The sequence below is a fragment of the Miniopterus natalensis genome, chromosome 13, assembly GCF_054644295.1.
Source record: "Miniopterus natalensis isolate mMinNat1 chromosome 13, mMinNat1.hap1, whole genome shotgun sequence".
Taxonomy (NCBI): domain Eukaryota; kingdom Metazoa; phylum Chordata; class Mammalia; order Chiroptera; family Miniopteridae; genus Miniopterus; species Miniopterus natalensis.
The window spans coordinates 29283236-29295343 of record NC_142093.1 but is presented as its reverse complement, the minus strand read 5'-3'; the positions used below and the strand labels follow the sequence as shown (position 1 = coordinate 29295343).

The following is a 12108-nucleotide window of genomic DNA, read 5'->3' as shown; positions in this document are numbered from 1 at the left end:
TGGGGTCTGGATATGACTCTTTTTCCTCTCTAGCCAAGGTAATTATGGAGAAAATGAAGTTTATACTAGGGATGTATAAGGCAGCTGCAAAAATTTGACTGGATTCAGGAAGAATCCAAGTGGAGTAAGTAAGGCATTAAGCAATTATGATTTCTAATTAACACTGAAAACACAACTCACAACCCTTCTGTGATTCTTCTTTGGATCACTGACACATACCCACTTTAGACCAAACATGCAAAGGACATTTTATGTATAATATATATTTTTTAAAAACTTTATAGTGCTGTAAGCATTTCTATGGACTAAAAAATAAACTCAATTGTGCGAAGTTAAACAATGGATAAAAAGTGTAAATACTCCTTTATTTGCTTCTTAGAAATCAATGTAGAGCTGTTACCTATCAATTGCAACTTAATCACATGTTCAGGTGCTTTTTTTGTTAATGATTCAAAAGTTGACATGTTTTCTTCTGTTGAGTCAAAGTTCATGCAATTAGCTGTGTAGAAAGCTACAGACACGGCTGGGTCACTTTACCTTGACAGAAGTAACTTCATAGCTCATCAATTGCATACTCTCTATCGCTGGTCCTAAAGCTAGCAGGCCATTCCAAAAGTAACCATGGAGTTTCAGCACATATCATTCACCTCCTCCTGTTAAAAAAAAGTCACTTCAGTAGCAGTTCTAATCCTTTCCGAAGAGATGTTTCCAACTCTCTGTGATATAATTATTATGCAAAGAAAGTAGAAAGTAATTGATGCTGCAAATGTTAAAAATTGGCAGTGAGTTAATCTCATAGCAGCCCATGATCACTTTGGAGGAGGGTGAAATTAAACATCTGCTCAAAGACACCATGGTAATTTGTTTTTTGTTGTTGTTTTTAACGGCCTGAGTACCAATTTGAAGATTCCATTTTAAAGTTACTGCCTTGATACCCTTTCTATCCTATGAGTGTAGTATTTTGAAGAGGCTGTGGCAAGCTTTGATGTCAAACGAATCTAAATAGAGTATAATTAAAAAAACAAGAAATGAAAAATAATGTAATACAAAGCTACTTAGCCCTGCCAGATGCTTCTGTAGGAAACAGGGATCCCAGCAAGTCAAATGCATGTCCTGTTATCTTCCCAATAGCTTCAATAATGAGCTATTTAATGTGGGAGCTTGCTTGGGCCCCAGCTCTTGACAGTTTTATAGCCCTTGGTCAGAGTTTTCAACAGCATTGGGGCAGGTGTGACTAGGGAGCTAGATTACACATACTGCCTTTCCACTTGCAGATACACAGTATTTACTTTTCAGGGTGAGCCTGTAAACCAGCTGCCCAATTAGGCTGCAGATTCCTCATGCCTCATGAAACTTAAGCAAAGACTGTGAATATAAAAGCCTCAGAAACACATGCAGGCTGAACTTTCCTTTAATGTCTTCATATAATTTCTATGAAAAAGAATGCCAACAACCAGTAGTCTTCTACATCAGAACTATAGACCCACATTCAGGTGGTAGATAGGATCAAACTTTAGAAACAAAGCCAAAGTTTTAAAAGAAATCTCCCAAGTTCTGTCATTTGCTCTGTCATTCAAATCCCTGCACAATAAATTTTCCAACTTTTAAAACCAAAATTTCCTTCAGTGAATCCTCTCTTCTAGCCAAATTGCTCTTCTCATGGTCCCTGAACATGTGGCTTGTATTCCTACTTCTCTGCCTCTGCTCAAACATTGCCCCTCACTTAGAATGTCATCATTCCTCCCTCCCTATCTCTCCTTCCCAAACATAGATCCCACACCTCCATTTAGACCCCACTCAAAAGCCACCTCCTCCATGAAGACTTCTCGGCCAGTGATTTCTTTCTTCTCTGACTTCTCTTAGCATTAACTATTTATATATATGTTTATTTATGTGTATTTTTACCTCCTGAAAAACTTTCCAGCCATCTGTAGGTCACTTCTATTTGAGTGGTTGCCATCCTGCAAATTCAACAAGTCTACCAACAAGCCTATATTTTTCTTAAATTTCTATTAGCAGTACCACCATTTTGATACAGGGTGTCCCAAAAGAAGTATACACACTATAACAGCTAATAGATCAATTTTGAAAATGAAATGTACTTTAATAAACACTGCCTTTATAATTATTCAAAGTGTGTGTATACATATGGGGGGACACGCCTATATTTCAGCCAGGCTCAAAACCTTGGAATCACCTTAGAGCCTCCTTTCTCTTTCATATTTCCCATATTTGATCAGTGGCCAGGGCCTGTGAATTCTAGCATTGTCATATCTCTTGCAACCAATCTCCTGCCCTTTCTATTTCCACTGCTAACACCCTTGCTCAGGTCTTTATTTCCTTACCTGGATTATTTCCAAAGTGTCCCACATTCCTGTCTATTTCCAGTTTCTCTACCTTCAAGTCAACCTAAACACCTCAGCCAGATTAATCTTCCTAAATACAGATCTGAATCACAATATTTCTCTATGTGAACACCTTTAATGGCATCCTAAGACCTACCAAATAAAGTATAAATTCCTCAATCTGGCAAGAAGTATGCCTAGTGTTGTGGATGGTTTGGTATGCCACCCAGATCCCCCTTTGGTACCAAGTCATTCATTTCCCCAGATGTCGCAGGTGGCTTCTGACAGGTCATAGTTAAATCCCTCCCCAGAAATTGCTCTGGCCAAAAGGAGCTGTTTGGCCCAAGTTTTGCTCCCTCTCCAAAGTCAGCCCACATCCAATGACTTATTGCTATGGGTATACAATGACCCAGCCCTCTTGTCTCAATTCAGGACAACTTTGTAGGGTTGTGCTACCTTCTGAATGCCATGTGGAATTATCTGAGAGCCCCCATTGCAACTTTGTTTCAGTTCAGCTTCTCTGTCTGCCACATCCTGCCTCCTTAAATCCCTTACAAGAGTGGATCCAAGAGCATTCCCTAATAAACTTCCTGCACTGAATCTTTATCTCAGAATTTGTGTTCACGGAACCCAACCTGACGCCTGTCTTCCTTTCATATCTTTCACTCCTATCCTTCATATAGCCCACATTCCAGTTAAACTGAGTTATCTGCCATTCCTTAAAGATACCTCATGCATTACCACTAACTCATACGTCCAAAAAAATTTTCCACTGAATATCTAAAATGATTCCCGGCTGTATACGAGGTATTGACTGACCTAACGGGATATAGACAAGTAAACACACTATCAGAATACAGTATGAACAGTGATTTTCCAGCTGAGACGACAGAAAGAGTGAGGGAAAAGAGTGTCCTAGACAGGGAACAGCATGCACAAAGTCCCAAAGATATGAAAACTCACCTGGTGAGTCAGTGGACTGCAAATGCAGAAGGGCTGGAATTCAGGGAGTTTGAGTGGTGGTGGCAAGAGATGAGGCAAGAGAGGTCAGCAGGATCAAAACAAGAAAGGTAAGTAGCCTTAATTAGGGATCTGGATACTATCCCTAGGACAAAGGCGAACTATTAGAGGGCTTTAAGGAAAGAAACAACACAATAATCATATTTGTATTTTAGAAAGATTCACTTGACTAGTATGTAAAGAAAAAATTAGCTAGAGGGCCTGGCTGGGCGTGGCTCAGCGGTTGAGTGTTCTAGGATCCAGGAGATCGCAGTTCGATCCCTGGTCAGGGGCATGCAGGAGGCAGCCGATCAATGACAACCCTCTCATCGTTGATGTTTCTATCTCTCTCTCTTCCCCTTTCCCTTCCTGTCTCTGAAATCAATAAAGATATATTTTTTAAAATTTTTTAAAAATAAGACTTAGCTAGAGGAAAGATCTAAGGTAGCTGGCTACTGCCGTCATCAAGCAAAAGATGATGGAGTGATGGCCAACAGAGGTGGTAATGGAAATGGAGAGACCTGAACAGATTCAGGAGATATGAAGAAACTACAATATAAAGGGCATGATGGTTTATTATATGGATGGGGGGGAGGAATCAAAGATTATACCATGTTTCTGACTTGAATAACTGGATGTACATTGTTCACTAAGATAAGAAACACTGAGGAAGATGCAGAACTGGGGAGAAAGATGATGAGTTCAGTTTTGGACATGCTGGACTTAAGGTACCTAAGTAAGAATTGGATATGTGAATGTGAACAGCAGATAGATACATGGGTCTGACCTTTAAGAGAGCAGCCTGGCTAGAGGCACAGGCCAGGCATCATCAGCATCTACCTGGTCATAGAAACCTGAGGGTAAGGTTGAAAAAAAAAGCTGTCAGAAAAACAGGAGGAAACCCAGGGAAATGTGGTGGCACAGAAGCCAAGACAATCCTTCAAGATGAAGCAAGTGGTCAACAGTGTCATATATTGTTCAGACAAAATAAAATAAGGACCAAAAAGAGTATCCACTGGTTATAAACACTGCTGTGCCTTTGTGCAAATTATTCCATAATGAGAAACCACAGAAACTTTTTCATCTTCAAGGATCCATTCAAATTGCTTCACATTTGCTTAGTGATTTACTAAACACCATCAAATGTTCCCTCATTTGCTGACTATAGATTTTGAGGGTTAAAAACATCTCATGTATCTTGGTATCCTCCCCAGTCATTAAAATGTGGATGTTATAGGTTCAGAAAAGGAGCCAAACTTGCAGAAAACGATTCATAAAAGAAGAGAATCTACAGCTAGGAAGAGCCGGTCCACAGACCAGAACTATTGCTTGTGCCTGTCAGCAAGATGCCGCAACTAAGACAAGCCCATGTCCGTGTGGGGAGAGTCATGAAAAAATGCCCTTGATTGTTTAGGAAGGAACACTGAGACAGTCAGTCCTCACCCTTATATACAAACTTGGTGAATGAAATAACAGTGATGAGGCCATCCTGCCTTTTCACTGTGGATATTAACCTCAATGACCAGTTTAGTGCTAGATATACAGCAAAATGCCCACATGTTCCCAACCCTGACTGATCTCACTCACCCCAAAAGACAGGTCATGAGCAGCCACTGATAAAGAGGCATTCATCTTCTGACTGTTCTTTCTTCTAGAGTGTGAACATCTTAAAAAAAAAAAAAAAAAAGGCCTATTTGAATAGGTGCAACTGCCAACTTCACTTATCCCTTCATATTTAATGAGCCTATTTTGTTTTATGGGTGCTTCAAAAGAACTGACAGAGAAGAGGTGGCTATAAATGGAAAACATGAAGCAACTTGCTGAGACTTCATGGTGAGGTTGATGGCTTGCCTTGTCATGCCTTTGCAGACCAACATTTCCATAATTCCCTTTTCAAACACAGATCAAAACTCAAAAGAGAAGAGGAGAATTCTTGCTCCCCAAAATGTCAACATGAAAGAATATTTCCAGGGAGTTTGAGGGAGATGCAGCCACCAACACAGTAACAGTTAAAGCGGTAGAAATGTGGTACATTTTTTTTGAGACATTCAGCCCAGACTTCCAGAATTCACTGCAGAACTGCAGAGCCAGAAATTATTCTGCCCTACCCCGTCCCTGCCTAAGCAACATTCCTCTTAAGTTCTCAAGAGGCCCTGGCATTTAGAACATTTGCAAATATTTACTCAACACCCAGAAGAGTACCTTAAAAATGGTGGGTCCTTGATGGTGGTGACACTCAACACCGGTAACACGCAGCCCTGTAAGATGTAGCTTTTTATAAACAGTAAGAGGACAGAATAGTGAAGGTGAAAGTTAAAGGCAAAAATTCGCAGCAGCTTCTATCTAGACTATGTTGCCTAAAGAAATTTTAGCTCAGTAAGATGTTAGTAAATGCCATAACATTAAACACTGCAGGCGTTCAGGTGACCCTTCTTTTCATCACATCATTTTGTCATTCGGCACTGCCTCCATGACAATATTGCATATAATAATGCATACTTCACTCCCAGGTGCCTTTACCGCTTCTCCTGTGGTTTCCACCGACAACCCTGAGTGGGTTAAAAACAGATGATCCACCTTACACTGATCCATCATCATACAGATGTCCAAAAATGAATGGCCTCATTAAATTGGGACCAGCTGTACAAGGAGAGCATGTCAGACAGGAGGAAGGGTGCTATAAATCTGATGCTTAGGAAGAAAATTAGGGATTTATTCCAATGCCAGCATCTTATGTGATTTAAAAAACTTTAAACAAGCCAAGATCAGAGGGAAAGTACTTTACCAAGGTCACACAGTTATAAGTATCTTCTCAAAGTTAGTTTTCTTTTCTGTGTGTCCTTACTGTTTTAATACCTGCAATATTAGATTCATATCACAATATAATGGTATGCTGCATTTTATAATCTGAATAACCCCAATGACACACACAGAGTCCACAGCTATTTAGGAGGCCTTCAGGAAGAACATGGATATAGAGGTTAAGAATGATTTATGTAGAAAAGAACATTCACCAAACACCAACTATATATTAAATTGAGAAGAAGCTTATTTGAATTAGACCAGAAAATTATCTCCTGTAGATAGTAATAATAATAATAATGATTAGAATATTTTAGATGCATTATACATCTAGTCTTGGCAACAAGTCTATAAAGTAGGACTATTACTATCATCCCCGTTTTAGAAGTGAGAAAACCAGGGCATGAAGAGGTTAAGTAATTTTCCCACTTGTTCATGGGTCCTATAGCTGATAAATGAGAAAGCAAGGATTTGAACCTTAGCTGTCAGGCTCCAGAGGCTGCCATCTTAGCCACTACATTACACTGCCTAGATGTAGGCTTAGTATACCTGACCAGAAACAGCATGCATGAGACTGATTTGCAAGGGTAGAATGGACCTGCGAGGGATCATAGCCCATCCCCTTTCACACCCACTATTCCAAGCCATTTCATGCCTCTCACTGGAGTGTCTCCTTGAGCTAGGGCAATTTGTTGTGTATAATTAAGGGGATTTGGAAGAGCCTCATGAAAGTTCTATGATAAAAGAGCAAAAAAGGTTGTATCTCTCCATGAAGGTCTAGAGAAACAGAAAGAGATGATGAAGGGGGTATATGTGGAAACAGGAGTTGGAAAATAAAAAAACAGGAAACAGAAAAACTAGGGAAAATAGTGAAAATGAAAAAAAAAAAAATTCTGGAAACATGCACAGATTGAAATCGCCCAGGATATGAGTCAGGAGAGGCTTGGTAAAAAAATAAAATAAAAAAAAATTTTGAAGACAACCAAAGAAAAATCAGGAAAATGAGAACGGCTTTGCTATGTTTGTCACTGTTGTTCTCTCACAGTTACTAAATGAGGCAAAAGTTAGAGCTGTTATAATGTACTGTGTGTGTAGGGAATGGCACTTTTGAGGTAATATATGGTAGTCTTACAATATATGCAAATCAGATGAAAATATTCAAGATGCAAAATAAAGCATAGCTTACATTTGTTTTTAAAGAAATCACATTGAGCAGCTAAGAAGATCCGTTCCAAAATGTTTAATTTTCCTTCTCTTCACCAGCTTCCTCACAGTGTAACTTACCCACACATCCTGATGTTAGTGACATAAATCAAACCTTCCATAAAAATCAGAAATAAAAAATGTGTGAGCACAGGAGGTTCCTGATATTGGCAAGACTCCCATCCACATATACTACTGGGCCTGATCCACTAACATTTTTTAATTGAATTTATTGGGGCAACATTGGTTAATAAAATTATACAGGTTTCAGGTGTACAATTCTATAATACATCATCTGCTAATCCACTAACATAAAGAAGCCAGTTTGTTCTTAGTTCAGTAATGGGGAAGCTGGTACCAGACTTAATTTAAAGTATACTAATGTACTCTCTATAGGGAGCGAATTACTTCAGAATTGTCATATGAGATATTGCTGCAAAATGTGTACACTCCTCCCAACTACCAATTTGCTACCAGACTGTGACTGAAGTATCAGAAGATTTGGAAAATCTGGCTCAATGTATTTGTGACCAACAGCAATGTAAGAGCTTAGGAAAGGATGTACCACTATATGTAGTATGACATCTGTAGCAGGGAAACTATCTCTTAGGTCAAGAAACTTGCATGCCGTACAAGACATTCCACACCTCAGGAAGATCCAGTGCTGATCAACAATACAGCAAATAAGGGCTCCAAACAAACAAACAAACAAACATAAACTCTTTGAAAGGGACAAGCTGCAGATCATATAGAATAATCTTAGCTTTAAAAATGTCAAATAGGAGGCACAGTAACTCCCTTTCTGCCAAAGTCTGACTCTCTGGGAGGGGCTCCCAGAGCAGTCTTCAAGTCTGTTGACTTGTTTTTTTTTTCAAACTATTAATGTAACTCACAGCTACATTGGTTTGTTTTGTTGTTGTGACATGGTCTCCATAGATGTGCTTTGAAATTGTGCCCAGCTGCACTGAAGCCAAGAACCATGCAATCTGGAGGTTGTGCAAGCGAGATTACAAGGCTCCAAGGTATCCAGTGCCTGCACTGCTCATCTCTTCCGCTTACCTCGAAGCTTGGCTTGTCCAGCCTGGGCAACAGAATCCTGCATTGGGACCAGATCCAAATACTTGAGGAAAGTGGCTACAGTTGCAGAAAAGGAACAGAGATTTAACTTCACATCAGGGCTTTATTTGCATGCATGTCTAGGAAGTGGTCGATGATAACCAGGACCTGTTTGGTGCCTGTTTGTTTTTAGTTTTCCCTCTTCCTTTCTACAGATAGCCCAACTTACTCATCTTTATTTTTCTCAAGAGTCCATTTCCCTCATGTTTTTTCAGTCCCCTGTCCCTCTCAACAAATGGATTTTCAAGAAATAATTTGATCAGTTCATTCACACCAGACTTAGCAAATAAAAATACAGGATATCCACTTAAATTTGAATTTCAGATAAATGGCAAGTTACTTTTCAGTATAACTATGTCCTGTGCAACATTTGGGACATACTAATACTAACATTAGTAATTGTTTATTTGAAATTCAAATTTAACTGGTTGTCTTATATTTTGCACGGTAATCCTATACTAAAGAGTAAATTACTTATGATGTTTTTAACTCTCCTAATGTATTTAACTTAGGATCTAAGTTATAAATCAAATAAATAATTAGGAAATTTTAGCAACAAACTAGAAGAAAAATATATCAGGTAAGCAATCACTTATTATGCTTAGCCATAGGAGTCACCCTGTTTTTTTAATCCTCACCCAAGGATAAGTTTGTATTGATTTGAAAGAGAGAGAGAGAGAAAGAGAGAGAGAGAGAGAGAGAGAGAGAGGAACATCAACATGAGAAAGAAACATCAATTGGTTGCTTCCCGAACACGCCCCAACAGGGGATTGAACCCAAAACATAGGTATGTGCCCTAACTGAAAAATCAAACCAGCAACCTTTTGTGTGTGTGTGTGTGCAGAATGATGCTCCAACCAAGTGAGCCACCTGGCTGGGGCATCACCTTTTTTTAAGTTGCAAAAGACTATCTAAAATAAATCAATAAAATGATAATAATAATAATAAACTGCAAAAGACTGTAACTCAGAGACAGAAATCATAGCTTGATTCTTAGCCACTTGAACTTAAGGTTACTGATCAACATTTACTTCAAATCAGACAATATGATTGTTCATGTTAATTGTTCGATTCTTCTAGATGGAGAAAATATGATTCAAAGATACAATTCTCTGTCCCAGAATATCTGTTCCCACTGTGTCTTGAGTGGCAAGAGATACCGGTGGTATTAGTTGAGTATCCTAGGCCTCTGTTCACATCCTACCAACACAAACCTTTCACATGTTCATGTCTATTGACATGGCCAAGTGTGAAATATATACTCTTCAAGATCTCAGAAAATCTATACTTAGCATCAGGGAAAGGGAAGAAGTGTGAAAATAGTGATTATCAATGAGAAAATAGGGAGCAAAGCGGAGTAAAAGAAACTTGATATTAAAAAATGTAAATGGGGAGCAAAGAGGACATTTGGACCAACCTCAATTGCCTAGAATAGGTGGTTACCCAGCCGTGTGAGTTAAGGATCTCTGGGAAGAACCCTATGGAAGATACTGAAGATGAGCTCATTCAACACCTATTCCAACCTCCTTCTGGAATGCCTTCCTGTGTATTACAGAGGCTGGTAAACTAAAAACTACTTTTACCACAATTCCTTCTAAATAGGGTTCTGGGCATGATGTCTGCTCCATCGTCACATTCACTTTCAGAACGTGAATTTGGACTGAGTGAAACAGGGAGGAAGACTGGACATGAGGCATCATTCTGCTGCTGTAGATGAAGTGTTGACTCCCTAGTTCAGCAGAAGTGGCTTCCTGACCACAGCTTCTCCAATTGACAGGCAGTGTACAGATCAAGGCAAGCACACAGTTCCTTTGATGGCTCAGTTGTGGTGTGGCTTCAGGATTCATTTTTGGAAGCTTACCAGCCTAGAATCTGTTTCTTCAGCCCACAAACCAGTTCTGTACACCAGTGAATACTCTGTCGTTAACACATTTCAGCTTAAGCCAGCTAGAGTGGGGTCTGTTCTCTGCAACTGAACACTAACTGATACAAGCTGTGGCTCCCAAAATATATATTTCACTAGCCTAATGGTTCTCAACTGGGGCTAATTTTTCCCCCTGCCCACAGGACACATAGCAATGTCTGGAAACATTTTTGGTTGTCACTACTGGAATGGGAGGAGGCTGGGTACTATTGGCATCTAGTGAATAGAGAGCAGAGATGCTGTTAAACATTCTACCATGCATAGGACAGCCCTACCACCACCACAAAGACCTGTCTAGTCCAAAATGTCAATAGTGCCAAAACTGAGAAACCCTTCCCTATCCCAGAATCCAATGTAAAAATTTATCATTAAAAATGCAATATTTTGGTTTAGAAAGTACCCTCTTTCATAATGCAAATAATCCTCAAAAAATTATAGGTAAAGTTTTGCTCTCAGTCAATATTTTATTAAGAACTATATCTCTTTAGTCTAAGATTTATATAATTTTCAAATTTTAATATTTCTGAAACCATGTCATGGCCTAAAATTAAGGTGTGCTTTTAATGTGGTGATTTTTTTCTTATTTTGTTTTGTTTTTTAATCAAGCTGTTATTAAGTCTATAGCCTATCTTAGAACTGATAGCATCTGCAATCTAGGAACTAGGGTAGTTTAAACAAGTATTTTCCTGAGGGCAAACTTACCAAAATGCACAGGGAGGGGAATGGTTGAATGTGGACAGGGGGCACCATAGTCTCAACCCTAACTGTACAACAGAATCACTGCAGTGGTTTGGGCACAACATCTCCTGACAAAATAATAAGTTGCTGTGGTCTAAGAAGACCACAGAAGGCCAAATTCAGCCATAAAAAAGTTAGAAAGAAAAGAAACATGGGAGGTGGAAATAAATGGAAGCACTTGCTAAAAAAAGAACAAAAACAGTGGGGGGGGGTTTGTTTTTTTATGCTCTTTATACCCAGGGTCAAAAACCACTAATTTAGGGCACCTTGAAGAATTTGGAGCCCTGAAGATGGAGAAAAGAGGAAAAAAGAGGTGCCGCTATTAGGATAGATATGCAAAACAGTGATGGCAGATAACCAGATAAGCTTCAAAACCTCACTCTTCTTCCCAGCACCAGACCTTGTTACTATTGCCAGACAATTTGCTAACACTCCAGCATTATAGCTCTTGAGTAACTTTCACAAGCTCTCTGGGGCCCGGAGAAAATCACAACCAGAGAATTTAACTAATAATGGATCCTGACAAAAAGAAAAGGAAGATGCTTTCATCTACACCAAAATTCAGCATGTTTAGAAGCAGTATGTATCTTACAAATGCAATCCCTTTAACTTCTCATTCCCCTATCAAGTCTAAATCCTGCGTTGGGGTGCTCAGTAAATATTGGCTAAATTGAATTAAGTCTATTGCCTCAAAGTCCTACTAACTTAAAATGTATGAAAAATAAGTCCCTTTTAAAAGGAAGAGCAAAAATTCAAGAGACAACAGTAATGGGAGACAAAGGAATTCACCATTCCAATTACCTCTTCTCTCCAGCAGTGGGAAGAGGTCTACACTGGTCCCAATAAATGTTGCCTCACAAGTTTGCTACTACTACCAACCTAACAGCCCTATTTCTTTGTTAAATTGTTTTCTTAAAGTTAAAATTAACACAATTCTACAGTGTCCCCAACTGCCTCAAGATTGAGAGTATAGACTTCTAA

The 12108-nt window shown here is 39.1% G+C and overlaps 1 long non-coding RNA gene across 1 annotated transcript in view; it reads right to left on the bottom strand.

Annotated features, from left to right (window-relative positions):
- Positions 1–410: 410 nt before the first annotated feature.
- LOC148091637 (uncharacterized) overlaps positions 411–12108 on the bottom strand; it is a 105236-nt gene continuing 93538 nt past the window's right edge. Inside the window, exon 3 of the long non-coding RNA XR_015715520.1 lies at positions 411–653. This is a non-coding gene — a long non-coding RNA (uncharacterized LOC148091637). The remainder of the gene's footprint in view (positions 654–12108) is intronic.